Source organism: Pseudophryne corroboree, chromosome 5, assembly GCF_028390025.1.
Source record: "Pseudophryne corroboree isolate aPseCor3 chromosome 5, aPseCor3.hap2, whole genome shotgun sequence".
Taxonomy (NCBI): domain Eukaryota; kingdom Metazoa; phylum Chordata; class Amphibia; order Anura; family Myobatrachidae; genus Pseudophryne; species Pseudophryne corroboree.
This window is the reverse complement of record NC_086448.1, coordinates 339,617,134-339,639,526: the sequence shown is the minus strand read 5'-3', so window position 1 is coordinate 339,639,526 and position 22,393 is coordinate 339,617,134. Positions and strand designations below refer to the sequence as shown.

The 22,393-nt window shown below is 45.8% G+C and overlaps 1 protein-coding gene across 2 annotated transcripts in view; it reads left to right on the top strand.

Moving 5' to 3' along the window:
* ITPRID1 (ITPR interacting domain containing 1) overlaps window positions 1–22,393 on the top strand; it is a 478,387-nt gene that overhangs the window by 27,384 nt on the left and 428,610 nt on the right. Inside the window, exon 1 of one of the 2 annotated variants that reach the window (XM_063922569.1) lies at window positions 21,836–21,954. The exons of the other annotated variant lie outside the window; for it this stretch is intronic. The gene's annotated coding sequence lies outside the window, so the exon portion shown is untranslated. Of the gene's footprint in view, window positions 1–21,835; window positions 21,955–22,393 lie in introns of those variants that run through there. 2 annotated transcript variants of the gene reach the window in all.

Here is a 22,393-nt window from a genome sequence, read left to right as displayed (position 1 = left end):
ACTATTTATTATTTGTTATATTGAGTCTCGGAGCTTTTGCAGAGGATTCCGCTCCCACAAATCCACTCTGGTATCCAGCGGTGCTGGGTAGGAGTAACGGATTAGTGGATTTTGGTTGTCCTTTTCCCTGGCGGTTTGTCCGCACATACTTCTGGTTTAAGTTTAGTTAGCTTGTAGCCCCTGGCCTGGTTGTTTAGTCAGAGGGCCCCTTGTTATCACCCTGTCTCGGATTTCCCTTTGTCTCCCATTAAGACCTGAGGGGGCATCGGAGTTGGGCAGACATAATCCGCCCTTCAAACGCGGCTGCCATGGGCTCAAGCAACCATAGTCTCGCAGGGGATTTCTGATAACACGGGCGAGACAACGGAGTTAGGGCGCCAGGGGTTACTAGGCTTTCCTGCTCCCGTAACCAGCATTCCCTTCCAGTACTTTGGCCTTTGTCATAAGATCTCCTCTGGTCAGAAGTACTGGAATCATAACACACCGTGCTTTTGGGTTAAGACGCCTGCCGCGCAACCAGCACTTTCTGTTCCGTACAGCTCAAAGGGTTTCCCATAGTCTGGCATACCTAATGCTGGTGCCTGCGTTAGGCACTGTTTAAGTCTCTCAAATGCCAACTCGGACTCGTCTGTATGCGAAATCCGATCAGGTTTGTTTGAGGAGACCATCTCCTGCAAAGGTAACGCTAGAATGGAAAACCCTGGGATCCAGTTACGGCAATACCCACACATTCCTAAAAATGTTCTGATCTGTTGCTGGGTTTGTGGCAGAGTCATGTCTCTAATTGCTTGAATTCTATCAGCGGTCAGGTGTCTCAGTCCTTGTGTTAGACAGTGTCCCAAATATTTTACCCTAGTTTGGCATAATTGCAACTTGTCTTTGGAAACCTTGTGTCCTGTGTCTGAAAGATGAAACAGGAGCTGTTTCGTATCCTTCAGGGATGCTTCCAATGAATCAGAACACAGTAGTAGATCATCCACGTACTGTATTAATACTGATCCACTCTCTGGTTGGAAAGACTGTAAACAATCATGCAAAGCCTGGGAAAATATACTTGGACTGTCTATGAAACCTTGTGGTAATCGAGTCCATGTGTATTGGACTCCTCTGTATGTGAATGCAAACAAATATTGGCTGTCAGGGTGCAGAGGTACCGAAAAGAAAGCGGAGCAAAGGTCAATAACAGTGAAAAATTTCGCAGTGGGAGGGATTTGCATAAGGATGACAGCTGGATTTGGCACTACGGGGAACTGACTCTCAACTATTTTGTTAATCCCCCTTAGATCCTGCACTAGCCGGTAACCCCTCCCCCCACTCTTTTTAACAGGGAAGATGGGACTATTGGCAGTGCTGGACGTTCTTACCAGAATGCCCTGTTGTAGCAAGCGCTCTATTACTGGGTAAACTCCTAACTCCACCTCTGGCTTCAGAGGGTACTGTGGGATTTTTGGAGCTATCCTACCATCTTTTACTTGTACAACTACTGGAGCTACGTTTGCCATCAATCCAGTGTCTTGTCCGTCTTTAGTCCAAAGTGACTCTGGTATCTGGGATGTCATTTCTTCTACTTGGGATGGAGTCCTATTTGTCATAATGGTATGTGACATTAATTTTGATGGGGAGTCTAACATGTCTTGCACTTCCTGAGCGTGATTCTCAGGTATGTCCAAGAATACACCTTCAGGAGTACAATAAATGACGCACCCCATTTTACACAATAAGTCTCTTCCCAGGAGATTAGTCGGTGCCGATGCAGCCAGCAAAAAGGAATGCTTGGTATGTAAAGGCCCTACTGTAATCTCGGCTGGTTTGCTAACAGGGTAGTGCTGGACTACTCCCGTTACCCCTATGGCTGGAATTGTCTTACCAGTGGTTCTCATGCCCACTGTCGAATTTATCACTGATTTGGCCGCCCCTGTATCTACAAGAAAGTTTAATGATTTACCAGCTACATTGATTGCAATTTCGGGTTCACTTCCAAGATTTGCAATCAATTTTACTGGCTGCAGATTCCAGGTATGGCCACACCCCTATTGGGTATGGTGACCTCCCTGAATCCCGCTGGCAGCAACTACTTGTGAAGGGGTTAAATGGGAACTGCCAGGAGTTTGCCAGTCTCTGTTCGGGGGGTATCTTTTTGTTTCCCCTGCATGTGGCTCATAACTCCGTTTCTGCGGACCCTGCTCCCAATGTCGTGTGTCGTGTCTAGGGGGTTGATATGAGTTTTGTGAATGTTTCACTCTACAGTCTCGTGCCATGTGTCCCTGTCTATGACAAGAAAAACAAGTTACCACATTTGACTTACCCACAGGGTTTGGTGATTTATACAAAGGTTGCCTTGTGGTCAGGGCCTGTATACTTACGGCCATTAACTTATCACCTTGTGACTCCCTGTGTCGGGTGATATTCCGGTCGTGATCAATAGCAGCCTCTCTCAAAGTAGCCACCGACAGACCTCGCCAACATGGTTGCGTGGTCTGTACTCTTGTCTTTAATGTCTCTTTTAAACCATCCATTAGTACAGATACTGCTACTTCTCGATGGTTTATGTTTGTTTTAATGTCCTCTATACCTGTGTATTTTGCCATTTCTAGTAATGCCCTGTGAAAATATTCTGCAGCAGTTTCCGACTCTTTCTGTCTAATGGAGAAAATCTTGTTCCACTTAACTACCGCTGGGAAATACTCCTTTAACTGTAAACTTATTCTTTTTACGTTATCTTTGTTGTACACATCTGTAAGAGGTACATCCTGATCTAATCCACAGTCAGCTAAAAATTGAGCTGCGTCGACATTGGAGCGTAAACATGCCCTCAGCAATACCTGCCAGTCTTTGTTATTGGGCTCTAAAGTGTTCCCTAGGTCTCTGATGTATTTCTGGCTAGCAACTAAATCTTTTCTAGGATCAGGGAATTCAGACACTATGGTTCTTAATTCCATTCGGGAAAATGGGCTGTACATGGCAATGTTCCTAACAGGTGTGATTCCTGTCGTGTGAGTTTTCCCATTTGGCACTGCTATTACCCTAACAGGATTAAGTCTACTAACATCACTCTGTGTAGGTTCTACAGCCTGTGGTGAAATGGTTTCAGCATAGTGTATGGTGCCGTACTTACCTGTAGATACGACCTCACCTATCCCTCCGCTAGGGGCTTTTGTTACTAATCTCGTGGGTGGAGCCGTGCCTACTGTTGTCTCTGCTATGGTGGCTGCTAGAGAGAGCGCCGATATTGTTGCCGATTCGTCCTCTTGATCACACTCCTGGGGAAAGTTCAAAACAGGGTACAACTTGCACGGGTTAATACTTGCATTAGTTAACTTATTAACATTTACACAGTTGCTAAGTGTTTGTTTGTTACACCCTAATGCGTCATTCTCCGCAACCAATTTCTCTCCTGATATGTATGGTGGCGGCGGGGCCGTCGCTATCAATTTCTTGATAGGATTAGATCCCGCCGCCAGAGCCAATCCTCTCTGTATTTCACCCTCCTGTTGCCATAACTGCAAATAATCATAATGTTGGATTCGTCTCTTTGTTGATTTAATGAGACATATCCTCCTCCTTAAATTTTGCAACACTTCTGGGCTAAAGCTACCTACTCTTGGGAATTTCTCCCCGTCATGCACTGTCATTCTTTCCCATTCATCACATAAAACCTCTGTATGTGAACCATATTTTTCACACATTACGTACCTTGCCGACCCGACTGGTCGGTTTACTGAATCAACCCGAACCGAGGTTGATCGCCCCCTTCCTGAACAATTGGCCCCCATAACTTGCAGGCGTTGCTTTCACCACCTCTGACCTTCAATCAGGGTCTTCAGCGAACCCTTACAAAAACCAAAATGTTCACGATAGGCTGACGGTGGTGGTTTACCGAGTACCCCACTCACTCGCCCACGCCGACCAATACGACCCACACACTGCCTTAGCGCTGGCGTACTTGACCCAGGGCCCCTATGAACCTCTATTTACTGGAACATGCGAGGGATATCCGCAGAACACTTACTCTTTCCAGTAACTATTGGTTGTTGGACAATTCCTGAGTGACCAGCGAACTTCCCTTCAGAAAATAAAAAAATTACACAAATCACATCAGAGTGTACAAATAGTTTTACGACCGGGTTCGTACACAAATGGTACTGGTCAGACTAACTAATGTACACAATTACGTGCGGTACAATAGTTCAGCACATAAGCAACTAATCTTATGTACTGAGCGACCAGTGGAATCGAAAATTTCGGCTGCAAATTCCTTCAGCCAGAGCTTTATTGGCCTATATGGGTTTTGCACCAACCCCCTGGGTTGTGCCCTTTTCTCTTATTTATGGCAGACTTCTTAGTCTGCTGTACCTGGACCTCCTGGTCTGTAGTATGACCTCCTGGTCTACTATACTCTACTGCTCAAATTTTATATTTAACAAGGGATGCCTCCCTCGCCACCATGTACGACACTTACATGCATGTACCTCTGCGAGAACTCGACTTCTTGTGGTTCAACCTGGAAAATGGTATAAACTTATATATACAAAACACTCACTCACCACATGTACACTTTTGTTTCTATTTCTATTTCTGCGCAGAAACTTTCTTTAAACCAGATGTGTTGTGAATTTGGAGAAGGATCTGTTAATCTAAATTTTGGACACTAAAATAGACTTGCGCTACTTACCGCCTATTGCGCTATTTATCGCCTGTTGCGCTATTTATCGCCTGTTGCGCTATTTATCGCCTGTTGAAAATCAACACTATCGTGTGGCTTGAGTTACGTGGGCGTACCCAGACGCTCCGTTGCGTAATTTACGCTGCGTGCGTCGGCCTTTGAGTTGCGTACGCGAGTCTCACCCTTTGTTAGAGACACGTGTACGCAAAGCAAATATCCACCGTAACACAACTAACACGTTTTATCAATGTAGATGATCCTCGATCGTCTACCGCGCAACACACCAATCTCTCCTTATACCTTAGGTAGAGTTGCGTGTGGGTTTTACACTTTATCCCTTTATATATTACATTTACACTTTAACTATGAAATAGCGACAAATCTCTCTTAGCACGTTTTATCAATTATAAAATGGCAAACAGGAGAGTGATATATGAAAATACACGAATGAAAAGAAATGCAGATATGTGCGTGCGTACGCAAGATAGAAATAAACAGTTTTAAAAGACACTAGCGTTTTGTTCTTACCTCCGGTTCCGGATTCCTTCAGCACCCTTTACTAAGCGAAGCAGACACTTATCCAAACAGCACTACGAGGAATATGACCTCCCGCCCTTTGCTGCTGGATAATGTCTGCTGAAATTACCTAGCAGAGATATGTGAAGGACAGGACGAGCCGCCAATTGATAAAGCTAAATATTTATCTTATTTAAAACCCTTTAAGAGGCCTAAGAACACTGTACGCTATTGACGTATGGAGTACCGTAAGGGTACGCACGTTGCGTAGCAATCGCTTAGCCGAGGTCGAGACGCTCAAGCGTCACGTTCGCTCACGGCCAAGAGATCACAGGCAGGCACACTATTGGCTGCCGACTAACGTAATGATTTGCTATAGCGATGCGAACGCTCGAGACCACGAGGAGATCACCAGCGGCGCAGACGCTCACAATGTTAATCCTTTGTAACTATACCATAAAACAGTGTATTATGCAGTAAACCTTGGTGCAGAGATTGACTGTAGATGCAACACCGTGTAACCTTATTATCTTAAAAGCTGTTCGAGCGTCACCGACGCTCTGAGAATACTTAACACTATAAGAAATACACAAATACCGTGCTTAGGGTCTAACGCCTAATATGAATGTTATACTTGAAAAAGAATAATACAATTACAAGTCATACACTACAATATAACATAGACTAACTAACCAGATAACTACACAGTAAATTCAATACAATACTATTACGTTTTAAGAGAATACTAGAGAAAGAGAAGAGAGAGAGAGAGAGATATGGCCCATAATAACAAGAAAGACAATATGATTGCGGAGAAAACTTACGCACAAGGGGAACGATCGCATGCGCCTCTGGACATCCAGCTCCCGATTTTCAGCAATGAGAACCGTTGAAGAGTGAGCTGGATGTGATCGGCTTGTCTATTTATGCCCCACACACAATACAATTCAATGGTCCCTACAATCTCATTGTTCATTGGACACAGGAATTCCTCCTCGCATCATAACAAAAGGTCATAGGTTGATTCATACAGGTGGGCTGTGACGATTTCCAACTGCTCAGGTGGGTGGGAATCTGGGTTTCCCGCCGCATGGATAAGTAAGTGCAAATAATAGTAAATGGACATAAACTTCTTATGTCCATAACTATTCGCACGAGCGATTAATCCGCTTCAAACCAACACCGGAATATTGCTAATTAAATACTCTTCCGATGGATACTAAACACCACAGTATTACTCCTGTCTGACCCTTTGTATCAAACAAAGAGGGATTTCTCTGTCCATGAACATGCTACATTAACTAAACTTTCAGATTCTATCAAAGGGACCATGATCTACAAAATACATTATATAGTGGAAATATGTAACGAAAGAGTCGCCCGCTAGACGCATACAATCTCTACCGTAAATGCGCATACCGTGCGCCTGCGGGTGCCCGCAACAGCGAGTATGCGCACGCACGGGAGAGCGCACGCATGCGCAGCATGGACACATATGAGGTGCAAATATGGCAGTGTGCATCGTGATTTTTTTCTGACTTTGACAAATATATATTGGACACAAGATGAGTGACTTCACCTACATGCCGATTGATCATGTACCCCCCTTGAGGAGAGGAGGGGATAGACACAGACTGCTACTTCAGCAGGAATGTCGTTGGATCTATCAGATGGACTCCATGACGCCACATGGGCTTAACGAAGAGTTCTCTATGGTACCCTTCCTGTAGGATGCAGTGATTCGTTGGATCCTATGATGCCCTAATGTCCTATTGATAGTTGTGTTATGGTGCAGTAGTCTGATGGATCCCTCTATTTGATGGAGGACACAGTGATTAGTGTGTCCAATTTTCTTGACGTTTTGTAAACTAATGCTCTTTTTGTGTATCTCTGTGTTTCTACACTTACAGTTTTCAATAAGTATCCCTCATGTTTGCTGCATCACTCTTCATTTTCTTTATAATCTTTTCTTTTTTCTTTACACCTTTACATTATTATGAGCATTCTCTAACATAACACACTTAATTAACTTTGTTACCGTTAGTTACATCTAACGTCGTTATCAATACATGCTCATAATTATGTTATTCTTTAACTAATCTTGCATCACATGGTTATTTCATTGCTGCTGTATTCCAGTCATCGCCACCAGAACCTTGGTGGACGCTTTATGTTGCCTGGGGAACCATTGTCGACCTGCTCTGCACGGACTGGGGACACTTCCGCCGTGTGACACGCACCCTGCGTTCCACGTGCCGGGACTTCCGGTCACGTGGTAACCGGCGTGCGTTCCACGGCCTGCGCCCCGGGAAACGTGTTTGATGAGCTGATGGGTCCCTGATGGCGGCATTGGACTCCAGGTGCTGGTGGTGAGTATGATATTGTGAGCATACATAAGAAGCTCACAACTGATGCAATAGTTGCACGGCACACAAGCACTTTTTTCACATGGCAGCTAGATCATATGCATGGTTATTCCCCTGAGGAAGGTTGTTCACCGAAAACGGCTGTTTGGGATGTTACCAGTGATGAGTATATGCCTTTGTTCCTTATGCTGATGTCGATGTGATTACCGTTGTTTGGAAACACTGCTTGGAGTAAAATTTATCTTGAAAAATCACGCAGAGTGCTGGTTCTGTCTTAACCCTCATCTTGAGTGTTTGGCATGTGACTCTATCCATGAATTTAACCGGACACCTGCTTTTTAATTAATCGAGAGTGTCAGTGCGGCTTCCCGGGACTTTGTTCTGTGACTTTGCTATATATATATATATATATACAGGATGTAGTTAGGTGACCGGCGGTCAGGAGACCGCTGGTCACAATTCCGACGCCAGGATCCCGAACACTAACAATCCGGATAGTCGGCATGCCGACTAACAGGGACTATTCCTGAGTTCACAACAACCACAGAGTGGGAATAGAACCTGTGCTGAGCGCAGCACACCACCGAGCCCGCAGTGTGGCCTCCCCGGCCATCTCCAAGCCAGGATCCCGGCGTCAGTATGGTGACCGGCGGTCTCCTGACCGCCGGTCACACATACACACATATACATACATATATATATATATTTTATATATATACATATATATATTATGTATATATAATATATACACACACACAGACACATAACGCCAACACGCCAATAGTTCCAATTTAACAACATGACAGCATGGTAAAAAACAAAACAAAACCCAATACAGCTAGCTTACATGTTTTTTCTGCAGCTGGCAGACACAGCTCGTGACACAGGAGAGTGACAGCTCGCTCCTCCACTCACCCTCCTCTGGTTCGGCGTAACTACTGCCCCCGCAGCCCTCGCGGTGGCTTGGGGGCGAGGGGCTGCGGGGGCGCCGCCACTGATTTAGAGCAGATTGACATGCGGACAAACGTCCGCATGTCAATCTGTTGTCACTAGCCCCCCGCTGTGAAGTAGGGACACGGAGGGCATAGCGTGCGCCTCTCCTGTGTCCCTCTGAGTCTCCGGCGTGTCGGGGGGCATGTCCTATGAAAAGGGGGCGTGGCTTCGCGGAGGACCCGCGATCGCGGGCCACGCCCCCGTTTCGTCACTGAGGGGGCATGCCCAGCGCTCTGTGAGCTGCTGGCATGCCCTCTCTCCCTCTGTCTGCGCTGAATAGACGCTGTGCGCATGCGCACAGCGTCTATTCACTACTGCTCTGCTGCAGTGACTGTAGGAGACTCCCAACTGCCCCCCCCATCGCGGGACACTGCGGGAGGTATGCATATATGGCACTGGGGGGGCACTGAGGGGGCATATATGGAACAGGGGGGGGCACTGAGGGGGCATATATGGCCTGAGGGGGCATATATGGCACTGGGGTGGCACTGAGGGGCATATATGGCACTGAGGGGGCATATATGGCACTGGGGGCACTGAGGGGGCATATATGGCACTGGGGGGGGCACAGAGGGGTCATATATGGCACTGAGGGGGCACATATGGCACTGCGGGGGGCACTGAGGGGGCATATATGGCACTGAGGGGGCATATATGGCACTGGGGGGCACTGAGGGCATATATGGCACTGGGGGGCACTGAGGGGGCATAGATGGCACTGGGGGGCACTGAGGGGGCATATATGGCACTGGGGAGGCACTGAGGGGGCATATATGGCACTGAGGGGGCATATATGGCACTGGGGGGGCACTGAGGGGGCATATATGGCACTGGGGGGTACTGAGGGGGCATATATGGCACTGGGGGGCACTGAGGGGGCATATATGGCACTGGGGAGGCACTGAGGGGGCATATATGGCACTGAGGGGGCATATATGGCACTGTATGTGTACCTGGCACATGGGGGGCTATATTTGGCACTGGGGGCACATGAGCACCTGGCATTGTGGGGGAATATCTGGCACTGGGGGCATATGTGGCACTGGGGGCATGTGAGTACCTGGCACCGTGGGGGAATATCTGGCACTGAGGACATATGTGGCACTGGGAGCACAGCCCTAGCAACAAGCACTACCCCCTAGCAATGAGCATGACACCCAGTGCATGAAACCCCTGGCAACGAGCATGACACCGAGTGCATGAAACACCTGGCAACGAGCATGACACCCTGAGCATGAAAACCCCTGGCACCGTGCATGGAACCAAGAGCATGAAACCCCTGGCAACGAGCAGGTAATTTAAAAGTAATTAGAAGCCTTAATGTAGGACTTAATGTGTAATGGGCATTACGGTGTGTGGCATAATGTATCACGGACATTGCGGTGTGTGTCAGAATGTGTCACAGGCATTACGGTGTGTGGCAAACTATATCACGGGCATTGTGGTATGTGGTATAATGTCTCAGGGGCATTGCAGTGTGGCATAGGGTATAACGGGCATTGCGGTATGTGTCACAGGCATTACGGTGTATGGTATACTAGATCACGGGCATTGTGGTATGTGGTATAATGTCTCAGGGTCATTGCAGTGTGTGGCATAATGTATAATGGGCATTGCGGTGTGTGGCATAATGTGTCAGGCATTACGGTGTCTGTATACTATATCACGGGCATTGTGGTATGTGGTATAATGTCTCAGGGTCATTGCAGTGTGGCATAATGTATAACGGGCATTGCGGTGTGTGTCATAATGTATCACGGACATTGCGGTGTGTGGTATACTATATCATGGGCATTGTGATATGTGGTATAATGTCTCAGGTTCATTGCAGTGTGTGTCATAATGTATCACGGACATTGCGGTGTGTGTCATAATGTATCACGGACATTGTGGTGTGTGGTATACTATATCATGGGCATTGTGGTATGTGCTATAATGTATCAGGGGCATTGCAGTGTGTAGCATAATGTATAATGGGCATTGCGATTCCTGTCATAATGTGTCATAGACATTACGGTGTGTGGCATAATGTGTCGGGGGCATTACGGTGTGTGCATATTGTGTCATGTGCATTATTGTGTGTGGCATAATGTCTGAGGGCCTTTGCAGTATGTGGCATAATGTATACTGGGCATTACTATAAGGAGGAAAAATGACAAATAATGGAAGGGGCATGAATCAGGATTATTTTTCTTTCCTGTGGTGGCTAACGTCTGGGCGTGCAGGTTGCAAAACTGGGGTATAAGGTAGTCCATTCCTGCAATGCCACGCCTCTTTATGCGAAGCCGTGCCCATTTAAACAAAACCACGCCCCTTTTTGGCGCCGCGCGCCTTCGGCGCGCACATGTTTGTCCCTTTCCTAGTGCCAATTATAGGGGGGGGGCGCCGAAGAATTTTTTGGCTTGGGGGAGAATAATTTCTAGTTACGCCACTGTTCCACACTCTGCAGCCTGCCAGCCAGCCAATGACTGGGCCACACTCAGGCTGCACATTTACACACGATTGGACAGCTGAGCCTAATATAAGGCAACATTAACCCTTGGTGCACAGTGCACACTGGTGTTTTTTTGTGTCACTGCCCGTATTGCAGCCCAGAGCTCCTAGTATATAATACTATATTCTGGTATATGATGGATATATTTTTATTTAGGAATCTCACATCAGCAGAACGAACCCGCTGTGTTTGTCTGTCTGTGGTTCTAGGCATGTCTATCTGTGTTCCCAATTTGTGTACATTGCACATCTTTCTATGTGTCTGTGTCCCCCCCCCCCCCCTCTCGTCACTGTGGGGGGTGGGTCCAGCACTCTCCGAGATGCAGGGCTGCCCTCAAGCTCTCCCCAACACTGTGAATAGATGCCATGGCATCTATTCTGCTCATCTCCTGCTGCTCTGCAATTTAAATCAAAATTACTAAAGCTAACCCCTTGTCATTCTGTTACATTTATCATACTTTCACTTCTAAATCCACTTACCAGAGGACACTGCTGAGAAAGATACAGTGGGGCATATTCATCATGAAAAAATTGTGCAAAAATAATTTTTAGTTTTCAATTCTCACTGTATTCTTTTTTATCATCATTTATCATGCCCCCATGAGAAAAACTGGTCTTTTTGAGAAAACAGTCATAATTTTTCCCTCGGGCTGCAGGAATGTTTATTTCAACCCCCCGACGGCTCCAAATTGCTGGGACAGCACTGCTGCACAATGGATTCCCCCCCCCCCCCCCCCCACATCGTACTGCCGGGGCTTCCCGGCTACAGTTACTCTCACTCCACTAACCACCGGCTCATATGGGGCAGCCCGTCTGCAAAAGGGATAGCCGCAGCCACGGCCCCCGGCATCAGCTACATTCACTGCAGTGGTGCCCTGCTAATTGCGAAGGCAGTCCGGCTGTACAATGAATCCCAGCAGCCGTGCACTCCCCCCCCCCCCCCCCCCCCCCCACATCGTACTGCCTGGCACCTTATTGCTGGCACTCTGCAGTCACGGCCCACTGCCGCGACAGACCAGCTGCAGAGATCACACTGCAGCCATGCCCCCACACCGGCAGGCACCTTTATTACCGGGGGCTGCCCGGACGCTGAGATCAGACTGCAGCTGCGTATGCAGCTTGTGCAGAGATTCAGGTGCTGGTCGCCATCTCAGGATGGCGAACAGTTTCACGTTCCAACTCCGGAAAAAAAATGCTTTTATGGAGTTTGATGAATGTCAAAATTTCTATATCCCCTGAGGAATGTAGAAATTGTGACAATTTAAGGATTATTAATGTGCCCCATCTTTCCCTCTATCCTGACTAGTCTCTGAGTTCCTGCCACTGAAAAACATCCCCACAGCATGATACTGCCACCACCATGCTTCACTGTAGGGATGGTATTGGCCTCGTGATAAGTGGTGCCTGGCATTCATGCCAAAGAGTTCAATCTTTGTCTCATCATACCAGATAATTTTGTTTCTCATATTCTGAGAGTCTTTGAGGTCCATTTTGGCAAACTCCAGGCGGGCTGCAATGTGCTTTTTACTAAGAAGTGGCTTCCGTCTGGCTTCTCTACCATACAGGCCTAATTGGTGGATTGCTGCAGAGATGGTTGTCCTTCTGGAAGGTTCTCCTCTCTCCACAGAGGAATGCTGTAGCTCTGACAGAGTGACCATCGGGTTCTTGGTCACCTCCCTGACTAGAGCCCTTCTCCCCCAATCGCTAAGAAGAGTCCTGGTGGTTACGAACTTCTTCCATTTACGGATGATGGAGGCCACTGTGCTCATTGGGACCTTCAAATCCGCAGATATTTTTCTGTACCCTTCCGCAGATTTGTGCCTCAAAACAATCCTGTTTTGGAGGTCTACAGACAATTCCTTTGACTTCATGCTTGGTTTGTGCTCAGACATGCACTATCAAATGTGGGACCTTATATAGACAGGTGTGTGCCTATCCAAATCATGTCCAAACTGAATTTACCACAGGTGGACTCCAATAAAGCTGTAGGAACATCTCAAGGATGATCAGTGGAAACAGGATGAACCTGAGCTCAATTTTGAGCGTCATGGCAAAGGCTGTGAATACTTATGAACAAGTGATTTCTTAGTTTTTTCTTTTTAATTAATTTGCAAATTGTGTTTAGAATTTTGAGGGGAAAAATGAATTTATTCCATTGTGGAATAAGGCTGTAACATAACTAAAAAGCTTAATCCCAACATGACCCTTTCCAGGAGGGACACAATGCTCTGCTTCTGTATTTTTGTCTTAATGTATGATTGCCAACACCTGTGTTGAACAGGTTAATAGACAAGAAAGGTGTTTCCACACAGGTGATTGCAATCCTATATTAAGAGGGAGGTCCAGGAGCAGAGCATTGTGTCCCTCCTGGAGAGGGTCATGTTGCAAAGGCAGAACTCTGTGAGGCAACGGAGTCAGCTGCTGCCGGGCTCCTGCTTTGAAGGGGGGCACCTCTCCTCCTGTTCCATGTGTTCAGCTACATTAATCAATTAAGTTAATTGACAGCAGTCGGTACCTCTTCCGTAGCCGACTTCCACACTAGTCACTGCACCTTACAAATCACACCCTCTTTATTATAGATACACTGGAAGCAGACACCTTACTAATTAAGCTATTTGCTCCTATAATGGAAGCATGAGAATTTTAACTATATGAAATTATTCCTCTGACAATTACTAGTGATGAGCGGGTTCGGTTTCCGAGAAACCGAACCCCCCCGAACTTTACCCTTTTTACACGGGTCCGAGGCAGGTTCGAACCTTCCCGCCTTGCTCGGCTAACCCGAGCGCGCCCGAACGTCATCATCCCCTTGTCGGATTCTCGCGAGATTCGGATTCTATATAAGCAGCCGCGCATCGCCGCCATTTTCACTCGTGCATTGGAGATGATAGGGAGAGGACGTGGCTGGCGTCCTCTCCGTTTATTGTAGAAGTTGATTGGTTGTTTATTGCTTAATTGTGGGGAGGATTGGGGAGCAGCTGTTAGGAGTACAGTGCAGAGTTTTGCTGATAAGTGACCACCAGTTTTTTTATCCGTTCTCTGCCTGAAAAAAATGCTCCATAGTCCATACCATATCTGTGCTCAGTGTGCTGCATGATATATCTGTGCTGAGTGCTCACACTGCTTAATTGTGGGGACTGGGGAGCAGCTATAGCAGGAGTACAGTGCAGAGTTTTGCTGACAGTGACCACCAGTATACGTTGTCTGCCTGAAAAACACTCCATATCTGTGCTCACAGTGTGCTGCTTTATTGTGGGGACTGGGGACCACCAGTATAATAAATATTATATAGCAGGAGTACAGTGCAGAGTGCACTGCTGTACCTACCTCTGTGTCGTCACTCGTCATCCATTAAGTATACTATCCATCTACATTGTATACCTGTGGTGCATTTTTTTTAGACTAGTTTAGCAGTTTGCTGACAGTGTCCACCAGTATACTATATATAGCAGTACGGTAGGCCACTGCTGTGCTGTACCTACCTCTGTGTCGTCACTCGTCATCCATTAAGTATACTATCCATCTACATTGTATACCTGTGGTGCATTTTTTTTAGACTAGTTTAGCAGTTTGCTGACAGTGTCCACCAGTATACTATATATAGCAGTACGGTAGGCCACTGCTGTACCTACCTCTGTGTCGTCACTCGTCATCCATTAAGTATACTATCCATCTACATTGTATACCTGTGGTGCATTTTTTTTAGACTAATTTAGCAGTTTGCTGACAGTGTCCACCAGTATACTATATATAGCAGTACGATAGGCCACTGCTGTGCTGTACCTACCTCTGTGTCGTCACTCGTCATCCATTAAGTATACTATCCATCTACATTGTATACCTGTGGTGCATTTTTTTTAGACTAGTTTAGCAGTTTGATGACAGTGTCCACCAGTATACTATATATAGCAGTACGGTAGGCCACTGCTGTACCTACCTCTGTGTCGTCACTCGTCATCCATTAAGTATACTATCCATCTACATTGTATACCTGTGGTGCATTTTTTTAGACTAGTTTAGCAGTTTGCTGACAGTGTCCACCAGTATACTATATATAGCAGTACGGTAGGCCACTGCTGTACCTACCTCTGTGTCGTCACTCGTCATCCATTAAGTATACTATCCATCTACATTGTATACCTGTGGTGCATTTTTTTTAGACTAGTTTAGCAGTTTGCTGACAGTGTCCACCAGTATACTATATATAGCAGTACGGTAGGCCACTGCTGTACCTACCTCTGTGTCGTCACTCATCATCCATTAAGTATACTATTCATCTACATTGTATACCTGAGGTGCATTTTTTTTAGACTAGTTTAGCAGTTTGCTGACAGTGTCCACCAGTATACTATATGTAGCCGTACGGTAGGCCACTGCTGTACCTACCTCTGTGTCGTCACTCGTCATCCATTAAGTATACTATCCATCTACATTGTATACCTGTGGTGCATTTTTTTTAGACTAGTTTAGCAGTTTGCTGACAGTGTCCACCAGTATACTATATATAGCAGTACGGTAGGCCACTGCTGTACCTACCTCTGTGTCGTCACTCGTCATCCATTAAGTATACTATCCATCTACATTGTATACCTGTGGTGCATTTTTTTTAGACTAGTTTAGCAGTTTGCTGACAGTGTCCACCAGTATACTATATATAGCAGTACGGTAGGCCACTGCTGTACCTACCTCTGTGTCGTCACTCGTCATCCATTAAGTATACTATCCATCTACATTGTATACCTGTGGTGCATTTTTTTTAGACTAGTTTAGCAGTTTGCTGACAGTGTCCACCAGTATACTATATATAGCAGTACGGTAGGCCACTGCTGTACCTACCTCTGTGTCGTCACTCGTCATCCATTAAGTATACTATCCATCTACATTGTATACCTGTGGTGCATTTTAGTTGTGCGCAGTATATATAGTAGTAGGCCATTGCTATTGATACTGGCATATAATTCCACACATGAAAATATGGAGAACAAAAATGTGGAGGTTAAAAAAATAGGGAAAGATCAAGATCCACTTCCACCTCATGCTGAAGCTGCTGCCACTAGTCATGGCCGAGACGATGAAATGCCATCAACGTCGTCTGCCAAGGCCGATGCCCAATGTCATAGTAGAGAGCATGTAAAATCCAAAACACAAAAGTTCAGTAAAATGACCCAAAAATCAAAATTAAAAGCATCTGAGGAGAAGCGTAAACTTGCCAATATGCCATTTACGACACGGAGTGGCAAGGAACGGCTGAGGCCCTGGCCTATGTTCATAGCTAGTGGTTCAGCTTCAAATGAGGATGGAAGCACTCATCCTCTCGCTAGAAAAAAGAAAAGACTTAAGCTGGCAAAAGCACAGCAAAGAACTGTGCGTTCTTCGAAATCACAAATCCCCAAGGAGAGTCCAATTGTGTCGGTTGCGATGCCTGACCTTCCCAACACTGGACGGGAAGAGCTTGCGCCTTCCACCATTTGCACGCCCCCTGCAAGTGCTGGAAGGAGCACCCGCAGTCCAGTTCCTGATAGTCAAATTGAAGATGTCAGTGTTGAAGTACACCAGGATGAGGATATGGGTGTTGCTGGCGCTGGGGAGGAAATTGACAAGGAGGATTCTGATGGTGAGGTGGTTTGTTTAAGTCAGGCACCCGGGGAGACACCTGTTGTCCGTGGGACGAATATGGCCATTGACATGCCTGGTCAAAATACAAAAAAAATCAGCTCTTCGGTGTGGAATTATTTCAACACAAATGCGGACAACAGGTGTCAAGCCATGTGTTGCCTTTATCAAGCTGTAATAAGTAGGGGTAAGGATGTTAACCACCTCGGAACATCCTCCCTTATACGTCACCTGCAGCGCATTCATCATAAGTCAGTGACAAGTTCAAAAACTTTGGGTGACAGCGGAAGCAGTCCACTGACCACTAAATCCCTTCCTCTTGTAACCAAGCTCCTGCAAACCACACCACCAACTCTCTCAGTGTCAATTTCCTCCTTACCCAGGAAAGCCAATAATCCTGCAGGCCATGTCACTGGCAACTCCCTCAGTGTCAATTTCCTCCTTACCCAGGAAAGCCAATAATCCTGCAGGCCATGTCACTGGCAAGTCTGACGAGTCCTCTCCTGCCTGGGATTCCTCCGATGCATCCTTGAGTGTAACGCCTACTGCTGCTGGCGCTGCTGTTGTTGCTGCTGGGAGTCGATCGGCATCCCAGAGGGGAAGTCGGAAGACCACTTGTACTACTTCCAGTAAGCAATTGACTGTCCAACAGTCCTTTGCGAGGAAGATGAAATATCACAGCAGTCATCCTGCTGCAAAGCGGATAACTGAGGCCTTGGCAGCCTGGGCGGTGAGAAACGTGGTTCCGGTACCCATCGTTAATTCAGAGCCAACTATAGACTTGATTGAGGTACTGTGTCCCCGGTACCAAATACCATCTAGGTTCCATTTCTCTAGGCAGGCGATACCGAAAATGTACACAGACCTCAGAAAAAGACTCACCAGTGTCCTAAAAAATGCAGTTGTACCCAATGACCACTTAACCACGGACATGTGGACAAGTGGAGCAGAGCAGACTCAGGACTATATGACTGTGACAGCCCACTGGGTAGATGTATTGCCTCCCGCTGCAATAACAGCAGCAGCGGCACCAGTAGCAGCATCTCGCAAACGCCAACTCGTTCCTAGGCAGGCTACGCTTTGTATCACCGCTTTCCAGAATAGGCACACAGCTGAAAACCTCTTACGGCAACTGAGGAAGATCATTGCAGAATGGCTTACCCCAATTGGACTCTCCTGGGGATTTGTGACATCGGTCAACGCCAGCAATATTGTGCGTGCATTACATCTGGGCAAATTCCAGCACGTCCCATGTTTTGCACATACCTTGAATTTGGTGGTGCAGAATTATTTAAAAAACGACAGGGGCGTGCAAGAGATGCTGTCGGTGGCCCGAAGAATTGCGGCCCACTTTCGGCGTTCAGGCACTGCGTACAGAAGACTGGAGCACCACCAAACATACCTGAACCTGCCCTCATCTGAAGCAAGAGGTGGTAACGAGGTGGAATTCAACCCTCTATATGCTTCAGAGAATGGAGGAGCAGCAAAAGACCATTCAAGCCTATACATCTGGCCACGATATAGGCAAAGGAGGTAGAATGTACCTGACTCAAGCGCAGTGGAGAATGATTTCAACGTTGTGCAAGGTTCTGCAACCCTTTGAACTTGCCACACGTGAAGTCAGTTCAGACACTGCCAGCCTGAGTCAGGTCATTCCCCTCATCAGGCTTTTGCAGAAGAAGCTGGAGACATTGAAGGAGGAGCTAAAACAGAGCGATTCCACTAGGCATGTGGGACTTGTGGATGGAGCCCTTAATTCGCTTAACCAGGATTCACGGGTGGTCAATCTGTTGAAATCAGAGCACTACTTTTTGGCCACCGTGCTCGATCCTAGATTTAAAACCTACGTTGTATCTCTCTTTCCGGCAGACACAAGTCTGCAGAGGTTCAAAGACCTGCTGGTGAGAAAATTGTCAAGTCAAGCGGAACGTGACCGTCACCATCTCCTCCTTCACATTCTCCCGCAACTGGGGGTGCGAGGAAAAGGCTAAGAATTCCGAGCCCACCCGCTGGCGGTGATGCAGGGCAGTCTGGAGCGAGTGCTGACATCTGGTCCGGACTGAAGGACCTGCCAACGATTACTGACATGTCGTCTACTGTCACTGCATATGATTCTCTCACCATTGAAAGAATGGTGGAGGATTATATGAGTGACCGCATCCAAGTAGGCACGTCAGACAGTCCGTACGTATACTGGCAGGAAAAAGAGGCAATTTGGAGGCCCTTGCAGAAACTGGCTTTATTCTACCTAAGTTGCCCTCCCTCCAGTGTGTACTCCGAAAGAGTGTTTAGTGCAGCCGCTCACCTTGTCAGCAATCGGCGTACGAGGTTACTTCCAGAAAATGTGGATAAGATGATGTTCATTAAAATTAATTATAATCAATTCCTCCGTGGAGACATTCACCAGCAGCAATTGCCTCCAGAAAGTACACGGGGACCTGAGATGGTGGATTCCAGTGGGGACGAATTAATAATCTGTGAGGAGGGGGATGTACACAGTGAAAGGGGTGAGGAATCGATGGATGATGATGAGGTGGACATCTTGCCTCTGTAGAGCCAGTTTGTGCAAGGAGAGATTGATTGCTTCTTTTTTGGTGGGGGCCCAAACCAACCAGTCATTTCAGTCACAGTCGTGTGGCAGACCCTGTCACTGAAATGATGGGCTCGTTAAAGTGTGCATGTCCTGTTTATACAACATAAGGGTGGGTGGGAGGGCCCAAGGACAATTCCATCTTGCACCTCTTTTTTCTTTCATTTTTCTTTGCATCATGTGCTGTTTGGGGAGTATTTTTTTGAAGGGCCATCCTGTCTGACACTGCAGTGCCACTCCTAGATGGGCCAGGTGTTTGTGTCGGCCACTTGGGTCGCTTAGCTTAGTCTCACAGCTACCTCATTGCGCCTCTTTTTTTCTTTGCATCATGTGCTGTTTGGGGACTATTTTTTTGAAGGGCCATCCTGTCTGACACTGCAGTGCCACTCCTAGATGGGCCAGGTGTTTGTGTCGGCCACTTGGGTCGCTTAGCTTAGTCACACAGCTACCTCATTGCGCCTCTTTTTTTCTTTGCATCATGTGCTGTTTGGGGACTATTTTTTTGAAGTGCCATCCTGCCTGACACTGCAGTGCCACTCCTAGATGGGCCAGGTGTTTGTGTCGGCCACTTGTGTCGCTTAGCTTAGCCATCCAGCGACCTCGGTGCAAATTTTAGGACTAAAAATAATATTTTGAGGTGTGAGGTGTTCAGAATAGACTGAAAATGAGTGGAAATTATGGTTATTGAGGTTAATAATACTATGGGATCAAAATGACCCCCAAATTCTATGATTTAAGCTGTTTTTTTAGGGTTTTTGGAAAAAAAACACCCGAATCCAAAACACACCCGAATCCGAAAAAAAAATTTCGTGAGGTTTTGCCAAAACGCGTTCGAATCCAAAACACGGCCGCGGAACCGAACCCAAAACCAAAACACAAAACCCGAAAAATTTCCGGTGCACATCACTAACAATTACAAGTAACTTCATATAGTTAGAATTCTCATACTTCCTATGCAGTACAAGATATCTCCATCAGTAAGGTGCATGCTTCCAGTGTAATAGGTTGTGGGTTCTAATCCTGGATATGACACTTGCAAATTAATTGTCAGAGAAATTATCAGCATTGTGAGTGACTGAGCAGATCTATGTAGTGTTTGGCTGCACACCACATAGATCTGCCTAGTTGCAACGGTTTTGTAGTAGCTTCATGTAGTTAGAATCCGCAGGCTTGCTATGTAGGAGCAAATAAATATTTATATATTTATTTATATTTATATATATATATATAGGGGGGCACCAATATTTTTCTTGCCTCCGGGCAACTGGGACAAACTTACGCCACTGTCATGTTGGGAGGTATGGAAAAAGTGAAGTGCTGTGAATACTTTCCGGATGCACTGTATAGCTGCTCTGAGGTACAGTACTGTACCATTTGTCTAGTAAACACTGCTGACAGAGAGGTACTGTACTACATGTGCACTGAGACACTGGTTTGCTCTAAAGGAGAGATTGCATTGAATGCTTTTAAATCTTAAAGGGCAGATTTACTAATTCTCGTGTTTGAGAAACAATAATTAGCATTTCTTACCACTACTATTCGCGGCAATAAGAAATTAACATTCTCCTGAATGTACTAAAAATCATATGTAGGGACAGGGGCTCCAAAAGGAGCCCATCCCTGAGCTGTATAAAGAAGTGAAATGTTTGCAAAAGCAATCATTTCACTTCTCCTTCAGAAGCTTGGTATATTCTACATACGCACGGTCAGCTGTCCACGCATGTGCGTTGCCCATTGCCAGGGAGCATTTCCAAAGGAACCCTCTTCAGGTGTTTTGTGTGTTGTGTAGACCATAGGCTACAGCGGTGTTAAGCTGCCGGGACACACTAGTTTGGTAAATCTGACAGCTTTGCAGCCCCCTAGAAACCTATGGTGCAGCTGAAAATATAGGGACTGCAACAAATCCTGTGCTTGCCCCAGTGTACTGCATATCTATATCAAACAATTTGGCTATCCAATTACAGTTTGATATCGATGGGGCAAATGTATTAAGCCTGGAAAGTGATAAAGTGTAGTGTGATAACGCACCTACCAGCCAGCGCCTAACTGTCATTTTTCAAACCCAGCCTGCAACTTATTGCTTAGGAGCTGATTGGCTGGTGAGTTATCACTTTCCACTTTATCACTTCTCCAGGCTTAATACATCTGCCCTATGTACTTTAAAGACTTGTATTTTCATTTCAAAAGGAGAAAAAAAGCATAGATTGTTTATATGAGATGCCTCCTGAATATTAAGTGTACACATTCTTTTCTTCAACCTTAAAAGTTTGCAATGCAAATAGAGGGTGTTAATCCCACAGTTCTATAACCATGGAAATGGGAAAAAAAAGTAGACTGTAGGCTTCTTCTCTAGTCAAGGGCAATCGTTTCCTTTGTGGCCCTGCCAACTTGTGAAAAGAGCAGTACACAGCTAGCGAAAGTGAATGAAGTATCTGACCCTAATAACTTGTTTTCTTCCTCCCCTTTTATCGGTTTTGTTTCTGTCATTCAATGAATGTCCTATGTGAATCTTTGGACGTTCCCGTCTTGCGCCACTCAGTCTGTGAGAATCTCAGTTGTATAACTGAAACAGTAACACAGTAAAAGATTATTATGGTACAAGTCACAGTAATGTCTTGTGCTCTGAAATCACAGCCATTGTAGGGACGCTGTAGTTTCCTAGCTAAAATCATTAACTAAGATAGTAACTGTTACAGATGGGACATATTTACCATGAACAGGTAAGCCGTTTTGTATTCACTACCCTAGTAATGTATTTAAAAATATGAATATTTAATCAATCAAAAATGTATTAAGGATGTTACATCTCCAGTGTCACGGTTATCTTTATGAAATGTTTGTATCCTGATATTTAACTGTAAATTAGATATACAGTACAGTATGTTCGATTTTCTCAAAATCTTAAATTTATATGCCATTTTTAGGAAGCGTTTTTTTATATCAGGTTGAGAAAACAAGATGCATACGCAGTGAAGTGTTTAGCCCTGATGAAAGCAAATAATTGGCTTGTTTTTTTTATGCATACCTGTACTGTAAATTATATTTGTAACTATTTATTAGCTTTTTACTGGTTACCAAACATAATGGAATAAGTATAAGTTTACTCGTCCTGTCCATTAGCATGGGTTTTAGTGCTCACTGATAAATTTAGCTTTTTAT